This window comes from Drosophila miranda, chromosome 2 (assembly GCF_003369915.1).
Source record: "Drosophila miranda strain MSH22 chromosome 2, D.miranda_PacBio2.1, whole genome shotgun sequence".
Lineage (NCBI taxonomy): Eukaryota > Metazoa > Arthropoda > Insecta > Diptera > Drosophilidae > Drosophila > Drosophila miranda.
Window position 1 is genome coordinate 8,677,610 of NC_046675.1, and position 16,595 is coordinate 8,694,204.

Below are 16,595 nucleotides of genomic sequence, written 5' to 3' on the forward strand. Positions count from 1 at the left end.
CCGTAAGCCCCCGTAACTGCGGTAACACTTTCACCACATTTGTAGGTTCATTGAACGCTCCACGTCTACCTTACCATCTGGTTTTCGAGGGCAGATTACCATATGCAAAAGCGAATCTCGTAAATCAGAGCAAATATATCCCTGGTCGGGCTTATTGCGGCAGCTTATCTGCTTATGACAGCTTTCCGCCGCACATCCCAGCAGACTCGACCTCTGCTCCACCCTCGGCTCCCACAAGCTTACCCCACAATGTGGCAGAAGGAAGCCGCAGCTAGAGGAACTCGCAGCCAAAATGAGGCAGCATATAGACAGACAACATAAAACAAACGTCCAGAGACGCGACAAGACCGAAAGGACAAAACCGAAAGAACCGCAGCACACAAAGAGGTGAAGGGCCATAAAAAAATATAGAAAAATGTTTGGCTTGTTTTTCAGGCTGGGACGGGGTCTGGGACTGGGTCCGGGTCCGGGCTCGGGCTGGGTTTTAAAAAAGTTTTTAGAGCTGCTGCGGTCGCAGCCTTCATCACGTTAGACAGGAGACGGGCAGAGCCGGTTCGAGCAGTACAGGACAGGACAACAGTGAGGATAACCAGGACAACGCGTAAAAATTTCATTGTCAGCTGGAAGCAGTCTTGGCCACGTGCGCGGGTTAACTGTCAACGACATCTTATTATGAATTAGTGTTAAATGCCGCGCTGATAGCGCTGATGGCACTTTACAGCAATTTTCGCCTTAAATTCTGACGGAGGCGGCGGCTGCGACTACGGCGGCGGCGAGTTCATAAATATTTGACTCGAATTCCTGGCTAGTGGATTTATTTTTACGACTGTTGCCTCAACAGGCAACAGAAAAATCAGAGCCGAGACACAAAACTTGTTAATAATGTGCAGCTGGCCAGGGTTTCGGCGGGGAATTCTTTTGGGCGAGAGGAATTCCCGCGTGCCGCATTTTCGACACTTTCCAAAACAGTCACGTAACCACGTCAGTAATAATCACTAAAGTTTCGGAGCCACTCTCTGCCCCATGTAACTCCTTGATGTGGTCGTTGTTGTTGTTGTTGTTGTTCTGTCTGTTTGCTGGGGGGTTCATAAATATTTGAGAGACGGCGGCGGCGGCGGCGCCACCGGTTGGCCCAAAACAGGCCCAGGAACAGGCACAAGGTGTGGCCTGGCCGGGTCTGGCCTGGCCCATTGTGGTTTTGCAGTTTCCCTAAATTATTGAGCACGGCTCATCACACTCTTACCACTCCTGGATTCCCAAACACCATACACTGTGCACCGTGCCCCATTCCCCATACCATGTGGCCTTATTTACATTTCGTGCGCATCGCGAGTCGTGATTTACTTTTGCGGCTTAATTTCATCTCCAGACATTATTTGTGCCCCGTGCGCAGTTTATCTTTACCGTTAAGCACTCGACGCCCTCTGCAGATCTCTGACTTTTATTCTCTTCTCTTCAGTAGTATTTTTTTTTGTTTTTTGTTGAGCTTTTGATAAACTTATGCAACTGCACGTGCCATCTAAGCGGGGCGTGAGGTGGCTCTTTATGGCCATAGCTTCTGGCATCATGTTTGCTCTGCCGGCGCTAAATTAACGTGGATTTATAGTTAATGTGTCTGCGGGTGCCACACCCCGCCCCACTCAATCATGGTGCGCCCAAGACAAAGGCCAGGACATCGCCATTCTTGTGACCGCACCGAACCCACGGCACTTGCTAATTGATTATGGACCCCGGACTCGGCTGCTCCTTCTCCTGCTCCATTGAGGCGTCATCAACTGGCGCATAAATCAAGCAAATGTCTGCCCGACTTGGCTCCACTTCCTGCCGGGGTTATGTATAAATTTGCATTTTTAAACAACAAATGTAATAATAGCAAAGAACCAAAAAAAAAATGGCAGAAATTCCGTTTTTTTCTTGGCAATAAAATTGATTAAAAGCCCTCAGTCAGGCTGGATGCTAGTCGGAATACTTTAAAGATCTGACTGGCAAATTTCTAGAGAAAAATATATTCGTGGATCATCTTAACGCAGTTATGTGGACAATTCCAATCGAGTTGTTCAGCAACCAAAAAGCATGGGGTTCGCCTGTCACATACCGAGGCAAAATGCGAAAAGAAAATTCCATTCCCATGCCATTGGTCAATTGTGTGCTCATTGTAAAACTGCAGCAGATCTGACACACCAAAGCCACTTGGAGCACGGAAAACAAAGGCAGAGAACGGAGGACACTGGGAAAAAGCTGCAAAATGCTCTTAGTTCCAAGTGCAGCCACGTCGCTCCCTGTCCATTATGTGCCGCTGCTCCGAACAATGCACTGATACGTACCATACTCGGAACAAGAAAAACTCCGACGCCACTGTGGATAAGTTTTTGAAAATTCTGAAAGGCCCCGTCAACGGCACGAAACAACAACAACCACAGCAGCAAAAAAAAAAAAAAAGAAGCGAAACACTGAAACTAAAGCGGAAGTGCGCACAGTTGTTGGAGAAAACAAAGATTCGCGGCGCTAAGCAGTCGTGCGTGAAGTGCGTTTGTGTGTGGTGTGTGTGTGTGGGGTGTGTGTGTGTGGTGGGTCCGTGTGTGTGGGCCGGAAGCCATTAGACAAAAACGTACAGCTGCAGCGGGAAGAGCCAGCGCAGGATTTTCGCATTGTTGGCGCTGCCCGAAAGTGGACACCGAGTGTGAGCTGCTGCTCTGATTTGGCATTGTGCTGAATGATGATATACCACTCTCCAATGCGGAAAGTCAAAAGGCTTGTTCGAAGTCTATTACAAAGATCAAACCTGGATGTTGAGGCTTTGTGACGGAAAATTCGAATAACTCGCACGAAACACGCATCATTGTCCAGTTAACAGGTGGGAAAGAGCCATCAGGTGTGCCGGATGTTACCCAGAATTGTTGGGGATGTGCATTCCCTCTCTTCGTTTAATGAACCTTCTAGAAAGTGTATCCCCTAATCGACCTTTGCTGTTTCCACACGCTGATATCTTGTATGAAATGAGTGCGCCCCAAAGTAGGCAACGCTCTGTGCTCCAACCGAATGTGCATCCGCCGCAAGCTGTCAATGCAGCTGCCGGCCTGCTGCTTGCCCTGGGTTTGTCTGTTTAATTAAGCGAATCTTATGTTACGGCTGACAGCTGCAGCTCACCTGTGCCACAGCCGCCACATGGCCGATAGCTGGATGCGGCCACACACACGGCACGCAGCAGCTCGCTTGGTTTTTCGTATTTCCGGCCATTAATGAGGCAGCCTTGGCTCGCCCTTATCGTGTTTCGTTCCTCTCCGGATTTATGGCATTCCCGAATTTTATGGCCCCCTTTTAGCCGGCACGAGTACTCGTGTTTTTAATTAACAAATGTGATTTCTGAGCATTGTTTTTATGGAGTTTTTTAATTTTTAATTTCTCTTATTTTTTGGTAATTAAAAACCATTTCGGTTGTTTTATTGTCAAGCGTTTTTCAATCAGAGCCTAATGAGCTAATCAATGCACCAAATTGTAATTTCCGCCTTCGATGCGGAATAAAAAACAACAAAACGTGAAGCATTTTAATTAAAATTTTTGCCGGCTTGCTGGCTGATAATTGGCGAACAAATGTTGCCATTAATAATCTAATTGCGCATAATGCGTGCAAAATTAGCACTAAATTAGTCATGGCCAATGCGTTATTGTTGTTCGGGGGCTGGTCAGAAATTAAATTTTCAAAGCAACAAACAGCAGAACGAACAACACACACACACGCCCTAAGACCCTCCTGCCCTAGGACCCTCGGCTTTCAGCCTGCGACTACTACGGGTACAATGCTCGGCCTGGCTGTAGCTGTGGCTGTGGCTCTGCGCATAATTTACCAAAGTTAAATTAACCAACATTCACGGTGAACAACCCGGGCCCGGCCATGCCAGGCGGAAACGCCCAGCAGCCCACAAGGAGAGCAAGGAGCAGCAGCAGAAGCAAAGGCCTGGCCTGGCCTGGCCTGGCCTGGTCGGGGAACGAGCTCTACGAAATGCAATTACATTGCAGTGCATACTTTTAGGCGGCTCCAGCTCTCAGTTGTTGCCACAAAAAGCTCAAAGGTTTATTAGATTTTCGCTTTTATTAAGCGTTAAATTATTTTCGCAAATTGTTTGCAGTCGAAAAGGCAAAGTAAATAAATACACAGATACTCCCTATCCTTCTATATGTATCTCTGGGAGTGGAGTGGGGCTCGTTCGTGTCTGGTGCAGTCGCTTCATTTCGGTTGCCATTTGCATGACCAGGCAGCGCCCTGCGGTGCTTTAATTAATCATTTGAGTGGCTGCTCTTGCTCTCCCCCCCCCCCCCCCATTCCCCGATTCAAAACTACTTACCAGAGATACAGACAGCAGGAAAGACTGAGAGTTGGAGGCGCTATAGAAGTCCATGGAGCTGTACAGAGAGATGCCCCAGCAAAAAGGCGATTAGCTCGGTTGGTCCAACCTGCCACGCCCATCTCGCCTGACATCCTTTGTTTGTGTTGGGACTTTTGTGTGCCTGCTTTTGTGTCTGTGTGTGTGTGTGTGCGGTACAACTTTGTCCCAGGATTCACAGATAAATAACTAAATGAATAAAATGCATAAATGTGTAAACAGAGAGAGAGTTCGCTCTCTCTCTCTCACACATACACTTCCATGCACCGATGTACCCGAACAATAGTTGCCTTTGACGCGTGCTCTTCAGTAGCTGTTGTTCTGATACCCTTTCAGTGGGTACCACGATTTCTATGGAAGCACCTGTGGCCTTGAATTCTGTTTACTAGGGGGCAAGCCCCCTGCCAGAGGGACGATCACATACCTCGATCTCAAACCTGTAACATTCCCCCATACTCAAAGGGTATGCAGTGCCTCGGCACCGAAACCAATCCTTTCTTTCCTGTTGTTTTGGTTGCTGTTATTAGTGCTGCTAGTGCTTCTGATGCTTCTGGTGGTGCTGTGCACTTTGCTGCCTCCATTTGCATAGAAAACAAAGCGACAAAGTTAGAAAAAGGAAGCAGCCACACAGAACAGAAAACAGTTGGCCAATGCCTTTGAGCGGTCCGGTCCTCAAGCTGGTCCAGGGGGGGTTCCTCCTGCCACTGAGGGCCAACTTTAAAACTGTCATAAATTTAAATTTTACAACACGGCCAACTGCTTAACGGGGGCCGAGTGAGGCATTAGCAGCCAATAGCCATCCCCCCGAAACTGGAAAGCAAAAAATTATTTCCTGTCCAGAAACAACGTGAACTCCACTCCGATCCACGAGAACAAAAACAAGAAGCACCGGAAGCTCATCCATCGCCGTGTACACAGCAGCGTCTATTTTATAAGCTTTGCCAAATCTTTTCGAGTTGATTAAAAACAATAAAAACAGCGTGTTTCTTATGGCCAAAAGCTGAGCCATAAATAAGCAATTTATTGTGCGCTTCCGCCGTGTTTTCCCATTGTGAGCCACGGACAGGAGCCACGAAGTCAGTGGCCGCCCAGCGTGCGGCCTGGTCTGGGCCGGCGTTGCGCTCCACTGGGCTGCCAGCTAACTGGACAGAGCCATGTAGTAGCTGGGACAGTTGGGAGCAGGGAGATGGGAGCTTGGAGCTTGGAAGCCAGCAGCCAGCAGCCAAGAGCCAAGAGCTGACAGCTGGGGAGCCAAAAGAGCTGGCAGTGCCACTAGTCCGGGCACTCGGACCCTGGCCCGTTTGGCATTCGGACGGCTTTCGATGTTTATTGCAGCATTTGGAGTGAAAGGCACAAAGCAATTTCCGCTGCCGTGAGAGCTTAGTAATATTAACAAACAGAGCAGGGGCGCCGCCAAAAACGGGGGTCCATCCAGAGGTCGAGAAACCAAAAGTAACTTCCGCTGATCGGTCGGAACAAATTCGGTCCACTACTAATGCCTTTCCATTCATTAAATCCCCCTTCAATGTTGTGTTCCTTGCCTGTCATGAGTCATATTTTTAGGTTTTATTGCTCAGCAGGACATTAGCTCAGGCATTAGTGGATATGTTTCGATAAATATGAGGCTTAGACTTGATTCAGATGGATGCTCGAACAGCAAAGGGCAGAATGTTAATGATCACATCCTGCTAAATGAGTACAGATCCCCCACAGATATTTGAAACAATCATCCAACCCATTCCAATCTACTCTTATTTTTCCGGCGAAATTGTAAATTCAAAAACGTATTTCGCACAGCGCTACTTATGATTACTTTTCGCTAATCGCTCGGCATTATTTCCTTTCAATTTGTGGCTTTTTCTTTACGTGCAATTGAGCGCAATGCTGACCGGCCACCACACATCACGTATGCCGCACAGATACAGGATTCAGGATGGAGATACGAATACCCCCCGCCTGTATGCCTGTATGGTCACGTAGGAAAATTGTTTGGGTCGAAAATCTTTTCGAGCTGGCCCGCCCATCGGGCATCGAGCATCGAGCATCGCCCATCCACGTGGCACGTGACAACACAAATAGTTTTTGGGGAGCGGCTTTTGTTGTGTTTCTATCTTGGCGATATTCGAAATAGTTTCATTGCATTTTTGACATTTTTCTCTGGCCACTAAAACCATTAAAACTATATATATATACTCGTATTCTGGTGTATGTGCATGCCTTTGATGCGTTGCTCTAATTTCATTTCTCTTCGACATTTTTTGTTGTTTTATTTGCCTTGTCCGCGTTGTCAAAATAAATTGAAGATATTTTTTGTATTTATTTTTATTTTTCATTTTTTTTGCTTCGATCTACTAGGTGGCCATGGGGACATGGGCAATTGCAATTGTGTTTGTGTGAGTGTGGCCAATACCGCAGCACATCCTGTGATACGTGCATATCCTGTTCGACTTCAATTGCAGTCCTTGTCCTCCCTCTCCGTCTCTCGAATCGGCCTCAACAATTTTCTAATTAAATTCGATTTTCGCCATGCATGTGGCATAAATTGTTTTGTCATTTTACGGCAACTGTCTGGGTTGTCCGTGCATGTGCGGAGGGCTATTGGAATGTGTCCGTAAATCTTATACAATACCCCCGGCTCAGCTGCCACTTCGGTTCTCAGTTGCCCAGTGTTCCAGTAGCCCAGTACCGCACAATCCCGGAGGCAACGAACTTGTTTGTTCATTTGAGATTAGCAAAAATTGAAAATCCTTTGCCTCAGGCTGAAAATTGTTCCCCCCTCTCTTCGTACAAGGAAAATAATAACCCGTATAATTGGTATACATACATGGCCCGACATGTGCCCAGTGCAGACCCCATTTACCCCCCGCATCCCATACCATCCCATCCCATCCAAATCCCTCGCTTGTCCTCTGGCATTGCGTTTTTTTTTTTTGTTATTTCGTTTCGGATTGTGTTATTTTTTGAGTTTATGTGGCTGCAAGAAATACTTCTTGCCTCAAACTCACACATATCCATGTTGTTCCATGTTTTATTTATAAGCAGAGAGTCCTCCTCTGCTGCCACACAGAACAGGTGGGGGGGACTGCCCCTCCCACTCTCACTGCCACTGCCACTGCCACATGCGGCTGCTGCTTCAATTACCCATTTGATTTGTCCTGGACTGGCCTTGTGTATGCGCTTGTTTATTGTTTAATATTTATTATTCCATACTCCCCACCATCTCCGCTTCTCATTAAATGGGAGCCCGACGATGTTTTTCTTATGTCAGCTGGCATTTATATGGTATCTGTCTGCGGCTGTGTCTGCTCTCAGTATTACCTATTCGTTCTGGGAACTAGAGCCCAAGACTGATAAGCAGGACTCTCCCCAAAGCTGCTTGGGGCACAAAAGTGTCCATTAGAACTCTTTACAATCACTGGACCTGCATCTGCACCTGCAACCATCGGTAGGTGGGTGTTGGTCTTTCAATGAGAAGTGCTTCTATTGAAATTAAAAATCCTTAAATATCTGTGCTCTGAAGTCTCCATTAGCAACCATCCAATCACTGGTAATCTTTGCTGAGCTGCATTCAATTCCATATCGCTGATCCGCATACAAAGTAAGCGAAATCCTTTGGGGGAGGGGGATGCAACTATGTCTCTCACCTTTCGAGCTGCTGCTCGAGTTCACATTGACAAAATTAAATTGAATATTGTAGAAATATGTTGGCCATAATGTTGCATCCTGCCCCTGGTAACCTTTACGAGCGCTATTAAATATTTGTCCTTCTTCGGCGACGACGATGCGTTGTCCTCGCTGGCAGGACAGCTCTCCTCCTATCGCCCTCTAAATATCCGTCTCATCGACGACACCAACAAGAACAAAAAAGTGCAACAACAAGAGCGACAACATTTCACTCAATTCAATTACCTTAAGAGTGCCGCCATCAAGTGTCTGCTGCTTGGAGCTGGGAAGGCCACGAGGACCACGAGGACAACGAGGACAACGTGGCTATGTTGCCAGCAGCAGGACGAAAAGATGGAGCTGCAGATAGAGTCCTCGTCTGTGTTGTTGTTGCTGTGTGTTTGGCATTTTAAATCCCACATTTGATGTGCTTAGAGCAGCTCCTTCCTGTCGCATTTCGTTGACTGTCTGCCGAAGCCATTGCGCCCTGCCAGCCCATCCCATCCCATCCCATCCCGTCCTGTCAGCTGACAATTTTCTTTGGCTTTACCTGTAAACTCGACTTGATTTATTGCCCTGCCATGTCAGGGCCCCGATCCGGCCCGGCCCCCCCCGTTTGCAACATGGCGTGTAATAAAATTTTAATCGATGTCGTACATTTGCATGCCAATTGCAGCCAGTTGAAGGTACTTTTCAGGCAGCAAACAGAGGTAGAGAGCTACAGAGCCAGGGGCAATGGCAGTGGCAAGACGTAGAACTAAAGGCAGAACCAGTGGCAGTGGCAGCATGGGCATGGGCATGGGCAACAAGTCAAGGCGACCAACTGCGTCACGTGCCATAAAAACGCATAAAGGGCGCCCGCCCCCGGGAGCCTTAGGAGCTTTCCAAAGTTGGTTCCCATGTAATTTGATGCGCATTTGCATAAAGAATGCAACAAAATGCAAGTAAATGCAACTGCAACAAGCAGAAAAGCAGAGCAGAAGAACACAATTATCAACCGAAAGCCAGGAGAACTTTCCTCGTACTTTGTTGCCTCGTTTTGCGGCTGGCTGCTGGCTGGCTGGCTGGCGGAAAAATGCGAATATAAATTTGTATTATTCTTAAATTAAGAACGGAAATGAAAACAAAAATTGAAAATGGGTTTTGTCGTACCCACCGCCAGGCGGGTCCTGTCAGCCTTTTCAGGCAGTAAATTGAATGCAAAGCGAAATCCTTAGGCGGCCTGCCGACTCGACTCCTTTTGCGAGGCTCATAATGAAAAAACTTAAATGGAATTTGAATATGCGCCAGCCACAAGGTGGGTATGGGTAGGGGTAGGGGTAGGTGTATCTTCCCAGCTCTCTTTCTCACACCATCAGAAATGTCCTCAACAGGATAAAACCGAGTTGAAGACTTAATCCTTCGTGGAGACCCCTTAGGCCCCTCCGTCCAAATTGCTTCTAATGATTGCAGCTGTTGTAAATAAGCCGTTAACTTCATATTTGCTGACCATTAAATACATTTATGCCACACATGAATGGAAGGAGCCCCAGCTCCAGCCTTGCTGTCACAGCAATTGTGCCTAAGCTCCGTCAAGTGTCATCCGTAAGACCCCCCGCACCGCCGCAAAGAACAAACAACGACATCTTGGCAGTTGTCACAATTGTGAGCCCATTAAGACGCTGCTGCTGCCAAATGTTGCTGACCATGTCCGCCGAGTCAAAGGGACAAATCTTTTTAATAACCTCCTCTCCGCTACTCTCCCCACTCTCCCCTTCCTCTCATCTCCGTGTAGGTGTAACACATGTGGTGAATAGTTGAGACGAGTCCTGGATACGCCAGTTAATAAAGACATAATGGCAGAGATTTATTTTTTATGGGCCTCCATTTGCGGTGGATATTATTATCGCTGTATTTTGTTGGTTCTGTTGCCTCATGATATTCTTGGCCATTTATGCTATAATTTGGCCAACGGGGAAGGCCTGGCCGGGGGTGCACAGTATGTTTTTGAGGGACTGGCAGTGAAGGTTATTTGGCAAATCACCTGCTCTTCCTTACAAGCTTCCTGCTTAGGCAAACTTAATACTTCCTTCTGGCCAAAATGTAAAACAAGAAGGTAACACACACACACACACACACACACAAAGGAAAACAAGGATACACAGTGTTCCTCCAGCAAAATGAACTACGCACACAAACACATATACATATACAGATACAGATATATATGTAATATACGTACAAAGGAAAGGAGCACCCATATTACATATAATTTTGAAAGAGGCCTCATCCTGTTGGCCCCCCTGTTGGCCCCACCCTGTTGCCTGCCTGTCTGTCTGGCGGCACAACTGCACACCTGAATGGTTGCCTACCTGGCTGACTGACTAACAAGCTGTCCTGTTCTGTCTTGTTCTGTCCTGCCCCTGGCCTGTCCTCCTCCGCCTGTGCTCCATATTGTACTTAATTTTTTTTTTAGCCGTCGCCGGCACTGAAGTGCCTTTTTCAATTTCCCCCGAGGCGCTTCCGATCAAACAGGAAGTGCTTAAGTTCAAACTGAAGTAAAAGTGTGCTCAGGCCCAGGCGCAGGCCAACCCTCGTACCACTGCGTATATCATCCAGCAACAGTCAGTCAGAGAAGTCTATGCCACGTTTTTTCTTAGCTGCAGGTGATAGCAGGTAAATGTGCGGCCAAACCGACTTTCGAGAGCGCTACAATGAAGGCTTGTGTGAAAAGGAAAGAAGAGCCTCCTGGTTTTTGCCTGTTATGCCCATGCCTGGCCCTGCAGTCGAACCCATGCCCTACGCAACGCGTCTCCCACCTGTAACTTTATTATGGGGGCGTGTGCGCCATAAGGTATGCAATATGTACACAGAAGGCCGAAGGCAGACAATGCGGGGCACAAAGAACCAGGCAGACATGGGGGATGAACATCATATTTCATATGGCTAATAAACATAGCACTGGAGTCCGCAGTGCGGGTGCCGGAGCTGCCGAGTGAACTGCATAAATTTATTAATGAGTGGGAAATGAGGTATTCTGTTTGCGGGAGCGGAGGGGATGGAATTCGCTAGGGCGGAGGCGCCCACAGTGGCAGCTTAGCTCAAGGCCACAGGACTGACAACTAAGCCGCCCGCAAGCGCCCGCTGGAAAAACAATAAGCCAGGAATTTTCGGCATAGCTTTGGAAAAGTTCCGTAACGCTGGCGCTGGATAGGCTGATTTACGGACATGTTGGGGCCCAATAAGGAACTTCTGGCGTGGAGCAGGGATCAGGCCATGAACGCAAATTGAAAGCACACAAGTTGCAATTTTTTTCTGGGGGGTAAGACCTTGCCACCAGCAACAGCCGTGAAATGAATTTGGTACGTGAGGCAAGTAGAGACTACTCCGAGGGGCTGGTGAAAAGTTAACAAACTCCTGTGATTGATAAATATTTAAAGCGCAACAGCAACAAAGCGAAATAATTGAAATAAGTGAAGGAGCAACGTTGTCGAGGGTGGCTTTTGGCCCCCCGAATGACTTTTGTACCCAGCTGGAGGGTTGTTGCTGCGTAGACGATGACGATGACGCTCACTGTCTGTCCTGGCCATGCTCTGCCCTGCCAATTGTGACAACAACAAGCCAAAATGCTTGTTAGCCGTGGCCCTGGCCCTGGCCCTGGCCGTCGCCCCTCTCCCTGGCTGCACCTTCATTCAATCTAATTTCGCTGCTTATCACTGGAGCTTAGCTGCTCTAAAATGCGAATGACATGCCAAAGTACTCGAGATTCAAAAGATTGTCGCGACGCCACAGCAGAAACTCCAGTCATGATGCCAGCCAGCAACAGGGAGTCGCAAAAAGGGGGAAGTGGAATGAAGATTGGTGAGTGGAGAGGGCAGAGGGAAGGTGCTGGAGCTGGAGCAGGAGCAGGAACTGGATGCTGAGGCACTCGATGAGCACGCTTCAGTGCAGGCTTTGTTTGCCGGATGAGCAGTCCGGCGTCAGACTGCCGTGACTCTCGATGTCACCTTCATTACATTCACAGGGTCCTTGGCATGCGGCAAGTATAGATATTCATTCATTAATTTAAATATCAAAATATGGGCAGAAAATGCGTATCAAAAGGAGAGAATCTCCTGTGTCGTATATGGATATTGCTCAACTTCAGGCTGATTCTGCAGGGTATTCGGAGTTCTCTTTCGATGGTGGGTTATTCATTTTCATTCTGCGTTTTTTACGCCCTGACTTTCTTTTGGATGGTGCGTTTGGTTCTGCCCATCCCTGCCTTCCGCTCTCTGCCCTGCTTTCCATTTGACTGACGGCTGTCTGTGCCCACATAATGTCGCCATTATAGCAGACATTGTTTGATTTGAATTCATTGTCGTGCAATTTGTGCTGCACGCCCCCGCCATTCGCCTTTCTGCCGCTGCCTTTCAGGGCATGCACGACCTCCGTCATTGCTCCTTTCTTCGTGCCGTTCGTGCCGCTAATTACACTGTAATTAAAATTGCTGTATTTACAGGCAAGCATACACACATGCACACACTCTGAGTGCGTGCAAATATTTTGAGAAAATACATCACACATCTGGGAGCACGGGAACATTGCGCATACGCCGCGTGCATCGTTGCCAGCACTTTTCCATGAGCTTTGTAAATTGAGCGTGAAGCTCTATGCTACCTGGCTTCCAGTTGTTCTTTCCTCCATTTCCGTTTTTCTTGTTTTTTTTTTTGTGTTTTTGTTTTCGGATGGGTGTGGCCCGCCATTTAACACATTTTGCCCTCGTCGATAACAAGCTGCATTTGTTTTGGCCAGCTACCGATGGCTGCCATTAGGCACCTCTCGACCACCTCAATTTTTAGCCATTTCAGAATGCGAATGCAGCATTTTAATTGCTTTTCGCCGGCCATCATGCATGCTGCCCAAAAATAGTCGCCTAAGAGTGCTTTTGCGTGTAGCTATTTCCAACTTAATTAATAGCAAACACACGGGCCGGCCAACACAAATGCAACTAAAACAAGGCCCCAAACTCAAATGCAGATGGAAATGGGAATGGAAATGGAAGTGGGGCTGGGCCTGGGTATGGGTATACAACTTTTAGTTTTCGCCTCACACTTGATTTATATGGCCAGCCGTAGTTTATGCATAATGTAAGTCGTAATTAGTGAGGCATTCGTTTGTGCAAGTTGTACAAATATACACATGTACATCTGTATGCAGATACATGCAATAGCCGGGGCTCAAGCCAGGGCTAAGCTCTTGGCCAAGAGTCGGCTCGGAGAGGACAGCTTCACCTTTGTGGCTGGTAGCTGTGGCTGGGAGCATCTAATATTTATTATCAGTAAATTACAATTGTCTTTTACATGCATGCGATTAATACCATTGCTGCTGGTCATAAATATTTATTTACAAAACTCTTCTTCTGCCCAAAAAACCTGTCATGGCCAAAAGCCGAATGCTTGCCTTTGTCCTGTGACACACTCGTATCTTTGTCGACTGAAGGCAATAGCTTTCGGCCAGCAGATATGTGTATCTTTAGTTTTGTTCAGCATTTTTCGGATGACATTTGCAGTTTTAATTAAACAACAAATAATAATTTGTAGACAGAAATGGGAATAGAATCGGTTGGTCTGTGAAAAATCCATGAATGAGAGAGAAAACCCATTCGCTTGGCCGTAAATTGAGGTTATCCCTCCTGCTGGGCATTTTCGCTGAGCTCTCCTCAATTCTTGGGCGTGACAAATGAAATATTGAGACACACACACGCTCACACATGGAGCCTGGAATCCATTTTGTCAGCAAATAATAATCAAAAAATCTCGATTCAATTACTTTCGAGTCTAGCAAACAAAAGTCCGTATGTCGGACGCAGAGTCCTGTAGCAGGAAGAAATTAACTTAATTGCTTATTGATGGTGTGAGTGTGTATGTCGCGCTTCCGCTAATGAAGCAAAATTATCTGCTTGCAACATTTCGTGGCATGAGCTAAGGGTTAACCCTATTTCCCCGTCCCAGACAGGTGCACCAGGCGATAATGATTGTAATTAATTTAATTCCGTTATATTTTCATCTAGACAGAGAGAGAGAGAGAGAGTGAGAGAGAGAGAGAGGGGGTGGAGATACTCCGCAATGCGCTAAATGCTTTCCGCCACATTCTGTGACTTTTGTTGGGGTCCGCTGTCCCCCCTGCTGTTTATTCGTGCTACTCCTTCTTGCTTTTTTTGTATTTCTTTCGCCTCATTACGTTTCGTGTCCTTTTTGGTACACTTTTTGCAGACGGGTACAATGATTCCGACTAGATCTTTGCCTGCACTCCTTAAACTTCGAACAGACTCTTCTGCATGGATTGATGGACTTCCCTTCTAATATGGGTTCCCTATAATCTCATGGTTTCCATGGCTAGGGTATGCCTAGCTTCGGTGCCTCCCTATCAGGGGGGCGCTTTAGGGCGGGCTATGCTTCATTTGCCTTCGGTGTTCCACTGGCCTTCTGTAAAATCAGTTAACTCCTTTTGCTAATTACTAAAGTTTTATTTCGGTATTGCGCTCTCCTTTCCCTGCCCTTTCCCACTCCGCTGTGTGGAAATAATATTGATATTCGTGCCGGAACGGGACCGACCGTATGTTCTAGGGAGCGAACATGCCACGTATGTACAACCGTAAGCGGAGGGTTAATTAAAAGCCGTAAAACTTTCCGTCGGTGATTACATTGAATACCCGGTGGCAGACACCAGCCGCCAGCCGATAGCTGGAAAGGGACTCGTTTTACTCCTGCCTGCCGAATGCCTGAATGTCACTTTGACAGTCGCAGTTCAAATGTCAAGTGCACTCTGAGGCTGAGATACAAAGAGACCGATGCAGCAGTGACGAGCCCCAACAAAAGCAACAACCACAACAAGTTGTGAAGCATGTAAACGAAACTCCATCTTAAGTGCGATAGGATCCCGCACCCGCACCAGCACCCGCATGCCTGCAGCTCTTGAAATCCTGCCACAACGACAGGACACAACACAACACTCTCTGATGGATGGGTGGCAGGCCATGCCGATGAAGTGCATCGAGTCTCCGGTTCTCAAAAGGTAAATATTTTTGCTTTAGTTATTAAATTTTGAAGCAGCTACAGCTACACTTGCCAAGTGCCTGCCCCTGCCACTGCCACACCGCACCCAACCAAGAGGCAACCCTTGAGGCACGGCTCGTTTGCTGGCAGATTCAGAATCAATCAAGTGTTCAAATTTTAATCAGTTGGCCCATCCAAGGGGATGGATGCCTTGAAGTACTTCCTTCCATCAACTCTTAAAGTTTGATGCCAACCACAGGGGCACCGCCGCAGGGCACGGGCATGGGCACCGTCACTGGGCTGCCACTATCACTGGTCGTCGGAAAACCGCAAATTGCACGTTGCCCCGGCCAAAGATACGCTGGTTTCCTCCAGCACTGGCCTCTGCCTCTGCCTCTCTCCCCTCTAGGCCGCACAGGGAGGGCTCTCTGCCAAGCTCTGTGCTCACTTCACCATCAAGTGCTGGCGAATTTTGATGTTTTTGCCAGATTGATGAACATACCAAAAACAAAGCAGCCAGGAGTCAGGACCAAGAGCAAGAAGGGTGAAGGCGTGGGGGGTGCACAAGGACAAGGCACAAGGCGTCGAAACCCCGGCCCCAGCCCCAGTCCCAGTCCCAGTCCCAGGGAAAGCCGCAGCCCCAGCCCTGTTGCTGGTTTATGTTGTGCCTCTCTCTGTGGAAAAACAAATAACAATAATTATCTTGACAACAATTTCCGGTATTTGTGCTCAAGTCGAGCGCAACAAAAGGCAAAATGAAACTCAACTCAACTTCAGAGACGTGCCAAAGGAGGAGCGCCACCAGAACGAGGAGTCGTCGAGGACGATGCCGGTGGCGCATTCAGGCGGCAAAGGTTTGAATATTTTGCAGCTCTCCTTGATTGTGGTGCTGATGGTGGGGCATAATGGGTGGTAATGGTTGCTGTGTGGTTTGAGCGGCTTGTAATCATTCTGCCTGCAAAGGTCTTTGGGTTATGAGTACAGGTACATGGCATTGGCCACTCGTCACAGCTATCATGTCAGAAGTTTTCTGATGATAAGCTACGTTCGGACTCCCCAATCAACTTCTGACTGTCATTCATTCCATTTCATTTCAGTTCCGAAGCAAACAAAGGAAACCTCTCGTTCCTGTCCCTATCCCATATCAAAATATTAAATGTTTACATGAGCGTGAAATTAAAACATTAATTTATACACGAGTATTTATTTGGCATCGGTTTTGTGGCATATTTGATGAAGATCCAAGCGCTTATCGCACAAATGATTCATGAGCGTCAACCTTTTAAAAGTTCAGCCAGGATAGAGCTCTGGATAAAATATGTTCTTGCTCACTAATGAGAAACATACACCTGAATGCCCCCAGCCCCGTTCCAGGCTTTAATTGTGGGTTCGGGTGCGTCAACTACTTTGGACACCACATGCCCCCTGCCACAAAAGAGCCCTTCCAGGCCATTTCATTCAAACAATTTCTGGTCTATGCAGAGAGAGACCAGAGAGAACAAAACCCACACACACACATCGAGGGAAATATTTT